The sequence below is a fragment of the Sycon ciliatum genome, chromosome 9, assembly GCF_964019385.1.
Source record: "Sycon ciliatum chromosome 9, ocSycCili1.1, whole genome shotgun sequence".
Classification (NCBI taxonomy): domain Eukaryota; kingdom Metazoa; phylum Porifera; class Calcarea; order Leucosolenida; family Sycettidae; genus Sycon; species Sycon ciliatum.
In genome coordinates, this window is record NC_088651.1 from 19,052,972 (window position 1) to 19,060,577 (window position 7,606).

General features: G+C 45.0%; 1 long non-coding RNA gene across 1 annotated transcript in view; it reads right to left on the reverse strand.

The window, feature by feature from the left end:
• Nucleotides 1-5,638: 5,638 nt before the first annotated feature.
• LOC135825001 (uncharacterized) overlaps nucleotides 5,639-7,606 on the reverse strand; it is a 5,772-nt gene continuing 3,804 nt past the window's right edge. The window contains exon 3 of the long non-coding RNA XR_010555002.1: nucleotides 5,639-5,714. This is a non-coding gene — a long non-coding RNA (uncharacterized LOC135825001). The remainder of the gene's footprint in view (nucleotides 5,715-7,606) is intronic.

A 7,606-nucleotide genomic window follows, 5' to 3' on the forward strand; every position in this document is an offset into this window, starting at 1 on the left:
TGGCTTTTGTATCTGTGCTGTGGGAAACATTGTTTTCCTTTCGTCTTATTTCACCCGAGCTCTCCTGTTCACTATGAATCTCACGCTAATCAATGTCTGTACTTGCGAATTGACACGAAGAAGAAGAAATACACATCATACAATTGTGTTTTCATGGATTCTCGCATTATGCTCCCAAAATCCTCATCCTTGTATTATGCTTTGGCGCGCGGGAATACATATTCACTTTCTTGTACTTATGGAGCCTCAAAGTTCGGAAAATTGTGCGTTTTTCGTACTTGCAAGTGGCCAGAAGTACATGTACAACAAAATACACGAGTATCCCCATAACAAGGTTTCCATGCATGCCAGAGATCAATATGGAAAAGAAAAAAAACATTACTTCTTCTATTGATTAAATGACTTCTTTTGCAATAAATATTTTTTCATTGCCAAATTAGTTTGAGTTACCTTTGAAAATTATCATGTTCAACTGTCTTCCTAATCGTCATACTCGTCCAACCTCACCCTGTGAATAATCAGTTCATCTCTCCCGTAGCTCCACCTCTCCTTCCATCATGATTGAACATCAACTATACCTCATTTTTTTAATTATTAGACCGCAATATCTACACAGTCACGGCCGGCTAGCTGCTAAAATCCAGAGGTCACGACTCACGACTTCGTATCATGAATAATGTACATGTACGCAGAGTCAGGTTGTGAACTACCCGTCACTATCTCGTCCACCCCGGGATACTTCATAAAGGCTGATTCTAGAGACTGGCGGATTCTGCTCGAAAAGGTGGCAGATTCTGCTCGAAAAGCAGTAAAATTGGCAGAACCGTACAACCTTATGGCGGGCAATTCCTCGAATTCTGCTCCATTTCTTTGTCCACATACGAAACATGCATGAAACTTACCAGAAAAAGTACCGAATTCTGCCAATTTTTCTGCCGGCAGAATCCGCTGGATCCTAGCTGATTCACTCGCATATTTTGCTACATGTACTGTATTACTATCAGTGTGAGAAAGAACCTTTACTTTGAAGAAGACGAGTTCGAGCATACAATACTTGAATGACTGTATTGCCATGATTTCTACCTTGCTTTTCGCTGAAAACACTATGATGTATCTGCATGACCTCCGAACCCTTTACCATGGAGCTCGCCAGCACTGATCAGGTGCATTATACACAATTGTGTAGCCTACACACTAGAACTGTGGTACAATCATGTAGTTATGTAGTATCCCTGCCCGACCAATACGGAAGCAGTACGGAACTAATACGGAGCTTTGCCTGATGTATATTTAGTGTATCTCCGTATGTAAGCGTACGGCGTCTGCTGCATAAAAGCGGCTGCGCATTTCTGTTTTGATGAAGATTAGATTAGATAGCAACGAAAGCTAACTCGAAGAAGAAGTAGTCAACCTCTAGGTGAGCACCGGAGAGAAAGTTATTTATTTTGCCGCTTCTTCTTTCACTAATAATTATATCTCAGGTGTGTACCTGAAAGTAGAATAAAGGTAATTCTTGTTGATTTCACCGCGCCTACCACTCGGCTACCCATTACATTGGTGGCAGCGGTGTAGTTTTAAATAAAACAACGTGATTCGACCCCAGACCCCCATGGCTCAACCCGCTGCAGCTTCGTGCGACGAATCAAGATGAGAATCATGTTTCTTGCCTTCCTGGGCTGGCCCTGCTTATTAGCCTGCAGCACAGTCAGGGTGCTAGCGTGGATTACCCTTCTCTCCCCACGGCACACACTGGAGACTCCGATGGCGATTCCAAGCGACCCGCTACCTGCATGTACACTACCGGTGGTGATGGCGAAGCTGATGAGGACGACGACAGGCAGGCTGCTGACCAAGACAAGGAGGGTATTCCCCAAGACCAGCAGCGTTTGATTTTCGCTGGCACGCAGTTGGCAGACAGCCGAACCCTGAGTGACTACAACATTCAGCAGGAGTCCACTCTTCACTTGGTAATATTCTTCGTCTCCGTGGTGGAATGTAGATTTTCGTCAACACTCTTCCTGGCTAGTCCATCACTCTTTACGTCGCCCAAAGCGATGCTATCGACAATGTGAAGACCACGATTCAAGACGAGGAGGGAGGTTATTTGTCTGACGCCGAGCTAGCCGCTCTGAGTGACCGGCTCAACCAAGATGAAGATAAAACCTGGCTCGCCCTCCGCCATAGCTCCAGCCGCCGCTGTGGTTACTAACGCGGATTCCAGGTATGGCATTTTCTTGCCTGTCTTCCTTCAGTCGCCCTGTTCTCTTCAGTCTTCCTTTATGCGAGTGTGAATCCAGTTTAGTTTGGTAGGCGTCTGATCATGGTGAGCCACGGTTTACCCAGCTAACGTGGGACAATGTGTGTGACAACGCCCCTTATAGTTATAGTGTATTCAGTTCGGTTTTTGAACTGCGATGTTCCTGGCGGGTTGTGCCAGCGTTGTGCAGCAAGAGTGCTGTGGATTTTCAGGTCCTATTTGGAGGACAGTTCTTTCCCCTTTTGACCCCGTGAGATCGTGTGAACCTGATGTGCTTCTACTTTATGATTTGTTATCAGTTCATTTCTTCTGTCTCCTCTAAACGTTACCATTTCCGATATAATTTGCCATCTTCCGGTTGACGCTGTGTTCGTAACTCTTCACTAATATTTTGAAAATCACGAGGGCGTGATTATCTGTAGGAAGGGAGGGTGTAGTATCCCTGCCCGACCAATAAGGAAGCAGTACGGAACTAATACGGAGCTTTGCCTGATGTATATTTAGTGTATCTCCGTATGTAAGCGTACGGCGTCTGCTGCATAAAAGCGGCTGCGCATTTCTGTTTTGATGAAGATTAGATTAGATAGCAACGAAAGCTAACTCGAAGAAGAAGTAGTCAACCTCTAGGTGAGCACCGGAGAGAAAGTTATTTATTTTGCCGCTTCTTCTTTCACTAATAATTATATCTCAGGTGTGTACCTGAAAGTAGAATAAAGGTAATTCTTGTTGATTTCACCGCGCCTACCACTCGGCTACCCATTACAGTTATGCTCCTACCTCCGAAAGGACGCAAAATTATGCTCCAAATTTTCAACCACCATGCCGGCATAATCCGCCGGGGCCTAGACTGCGCCCTACTAGATGGGGATTTGTATCCAAAATGTCACTAAAAGCGCCATTTCGTTCTTATAAAAGCACGGATGACCGCGCTTGGCCCATATGTTGTAGTCTTTTGGACGCTGAGTCGACTGGTTTTGGTCCGAAAAGGCTGCGATCCAGCGTTCTGCCCATATTCCCAATCGAACATAGTTGAAGAAGCGGTCATGTGCTCCTGCCTACACTAGTCACCTGGTCACCACGCCAGCAGGCGACAACTTTCTTATCAAGGTTCAAAGGTTCAACTCGAGTGGCAGAAACTCGCCCAATCATGCTGTAAATTGTAGGCTGCAGGAAAGGTGACCAGGTGACTGGTGTACTCACGAACACGTGACCGCTTGTTCAGCCATGTTCGATTGCACGCATTGGAGGTTGTGCCCAGTGATGAGCTTTGCCGGCCTGAATTTTTCGCAGACAAGTTGTCCGAAACGGTATCCGATTGCCCCCACACCCGGCTCATGGAGCCACAGCATGCGTTCCCGGTAGGCCTTTGCGGATAATGTTGGCAGAAAAATTGGCAGAATTCGGTACTTTTTCTGGTATGTTTCATGCATGTTTGGTATGTGGATAAAAATATGGAGCAGAATTCGAGGAATTGCCAACCATATATGCACAAACCGCCCGCCATATATGCACAAGGTTTGTATAGTTCTGCCAATTTCACTGCTTTTCGAGCAAAATCTGCAACCTTTTCGAGCATTATCCGCCAATGCCTAGTTCCCGGCCCTCAGTCATGCGCTCAAACATGCAAAAAGAACTTTTTTGTAAGATGCTAAAAAGTACAAAAGTCACTACATTTACACGCATGTTGTTCACGGGTTTGAGGGAAAACAAAAACAAAATTTATTTACATGTAGGTGAAACAACGCGAAATATTGTTTTTCACTCACAAAGCGACTGTTCAGTACATGGGGTAGGGGTCTGCCAGAGCAATCACACTCACCACTGTGGTGGTTTTCCAGAAATGAGTAGAAGCAAAAAACCACACTCGCAGCCACATAATAGATAAATAGCCGAAAAACATCTAAATCCATCAAAGAACCGCCAGAAAGCGGGAGAAAAGTCCGTGAAATCAAGTGAAACAGCATGGCCATTGGTGAGCATGGGTGACTGGACAGCAGGGGAGCGCCTGAAAACAATGACTCCCTACATTCCTAGCCGCGACCGCTCAACCGGGCTAGAGGAAAAACACGCCTTTCGGCCAAAAAACCTTTCTATTTCATTAATTCCTGCCCCGCTGCCAGTCGGACCCAAGTATAGAGACAGCAAGAAATGGCATGTAATAACCAGTGTATGTCATAATCATAAGCCACACACATTGGCATACAATATCAAGAAGAACAGGGGAAGACCCCCATGAAACCAGGGTGGGTGGGTGGGCAACTTCAACTACCACGAGGAAAAACAAAGACAACGATGGCCGGCTCAACGGAGTTGCGCAGAACAAGAGCAAAGGCACGAAAATATTTGTGAGTGAAAATACGTTTTTTGCACTCTTTCGCTACTCTCAGCCGTGAAAAAACAAAACAATACAATGTTCGCCAGCAGGATAACGAGATGTAAGGGTTAACACAAAGTGAGGAAAGAAACTATGGACTAAACATGGAATAAACAAGTAAACATCAACCTACATAAAACCCTAGCATAAAGTCTAAAGCCAGGACTGAAAAAATTGTCCTCACTCTTTCTCCTTTCTTACACTATGATCTCTTATTGGCCACTGGCTTTCGTGAGAATAAAGATTTAAAACAACAACAAAAATAACAACAACAACAACAGCAACAACGAATAAAACGAAACAGACAAACCATGGATATCCGAAATAAAGTTGGAAGGGGTGCATCGATCGGGCGCTTCGTGATGATTGGTACATGGGACCGTGTTGTCACAGTTTGCTGCTTGCTCAGGCTGTGCAGTAGAGCTCCTGGCCATTTGAGTACAGGTAGGGAATAATGCACAAAAACAAAAACCATTATCATGTAAGGCTCAGCACCATGGTCCCAAAACAATACACGCCATCACGTGGATAATCAGTCCACTTATCAACCCGTGTTCAGATACACCCTGCAGAAAGTATGCATATCCTAAGTCACTACAGAAGAGAGTGTGAGAGAGAGAGAGATAGATAGATAGATTTATAGATAGATAGGTACTCAATCTGCGTACAGCATGCTAGGTAGATAGATAGAGAGATAAAGATAGAGATAGGGAGAGGAAGAGAGAGAGAGAGAGAGAGAGAGAGAGAGAGAGAGAGAGAGAGAGAGAAGGAGAGAGGGGGAGAGGGAAAGAGAGAGAGGGAGAGATACAGAGAGCGTGACAAACAAAGTTAGGCACAGAGGTCATGAGAGAGTAAGAGTGATTGAGCCAGAGAGACAACGAGCCTTACCCGCATTGTCCATGACGGGACGCTGTCGCAGGGTCCGCAGTTTGTGCATGGAAAGTACATCCCCCTTTCGACCTGGGCGTTGGTCGCTCATTACACACCATGGGGACTGGGTTAGGGATCGCCGCCCTGTAACGCCGCGTAGCTGGGAGGGTTTCCCCAACGATTGGGAGAACCTCGGCCTCTGGAGTAGAACGACTGGCCATGCAAGCACAAGTTGGGAATAGTGCACAAAAAACACCATTATCATAATTATAAGGCTTAAGGCTCAGCACCATGGTCTCAACACACCACAAGCCTTAACGTGGATAATCAGTCTGATTATCAACCCGTGTTCAGATACACCCTGCAAACGGTATGCACTTCCCAAGTCACTACGGAAGAGAGAGCGAGATAGAAAGATTGACAGATAGATAGATTGATGGATGGATGGATGGATGGATTGATGGATGGATGGATGGATGGATGGATGGATAGATAGAAAGAAAGATAGAAAGATATATATATATATATATATATATATACTCAATCTGCGGACAGAACTGTTTCGTCCTTTGTGGACTCGTCAGCGCAGCACAGAGGAAATGAGGCCGAACCTGATAGCAATGGAAATAAAAATGTCCAATCAGGTCCGAACGTACCTTGCCAGAGTGCTCAAACTGACAAGTCAGTGAGCTCTGCATATATATATATATATATACACACAACAACAAGGTTGTCAGTTTCATAACACTAAAAGCTTTTCACCCATTTTCATCAGTAGATACATGGGAATGAGCAAGAACGAAAACGAAGCCAGAATTTATACTGGGGGTAGAGAATCAGCAAGAATATTCTTACGCGCCTCAAGTTCACACTACACTACCATAAGAATGTATGGAGCAGTGGAAAAATGCTAGAATGGACAAGGAGATTGTGCAGGCAGAATTCGAACTAACAAATGATCAATTGGAGCGCTGCGTACCAGTGAGTGATGCCAAGAGGGATACGTGTCAAGCAGCGTTGGCGAATCTTGCAGAAGAGTTTAGTAACAGTAAAGCAGATAAAACCGATTATCCCCTCAACGACAAGCATATGGCAGCCATCAGGAAAATAAAGAATGACAAAGATATAATAATCAGCAGGCCGGACAAAGGGAATGGAGTGGTGATAATGCAGCGAAGTGATTACAATGACAAGATGAATGCTATTCTGGCTGATGCATCGAAGTTTCAACTCCTGGGACCAACGGAAACGCATGACCGTACTTACCTGGATGAACGCGCCTTGCAGGCATACCTATTGCGATACAAAAAGGCTGGAAAAATACTCAATATAGATTACGACCGGATCCGACCCGTTGGCTCGTGCCGACCTGTGCTATATGGCGTACCGAAAATACATAAGAAAGACGTGCCACTTCGACCAATCCTGTCCATGATCAATGCTCCCCAACACGAAATGGCCAAGTGGTTAGCTGAATTACTAAAACCAGTCCTGAACAAATATTCCGCCCACGCAACTAAGGATACATTCGAGTTCGTGGATGATGTACGGGAATTTGGCCAGCAGCAGGCAGAGAACTCTGGATCGCTGTTCCTGTGCTCTTTCGATGTAGTCAGCCTCTTTACAAACGTGCCTCTCAAGGAAACAATAGATATCTGCATACAGTCGCTATACCATGATGATGAAATATCAGCCCCGCAAATACCCCAAGATCTTTTCAAGAAGCTGCTTTTCAAAGCCACATCAGACGTGCAGTTCAGTTTCAATGGCAATATGTACGCACAGAGGGACGGAGTAGCCATGGGTTCACCCTTGGGCCCCGTGCTAGCCAATATCTTTGTTGGATATTTTGAGAACACAATTCCAGACAGTCATTGGCCCCAATTCTATAGGCGTTATGTGGATGACACATTCGCAGCATTTCACAACCGGAAACTGGCATTGGAATTCTCTGAGCGTTTAAATAATCTTCACCCAGCTCTCCAGTTTACAATGGAGGAGGAGAATAATGGAGAATTGCCGTTTCTTGATGTATTGATTAAGCATTCTTCCACAGAATTGCTCACCACAGTATATAGAAAGCCGACGTTCACAGGTCTTTACAC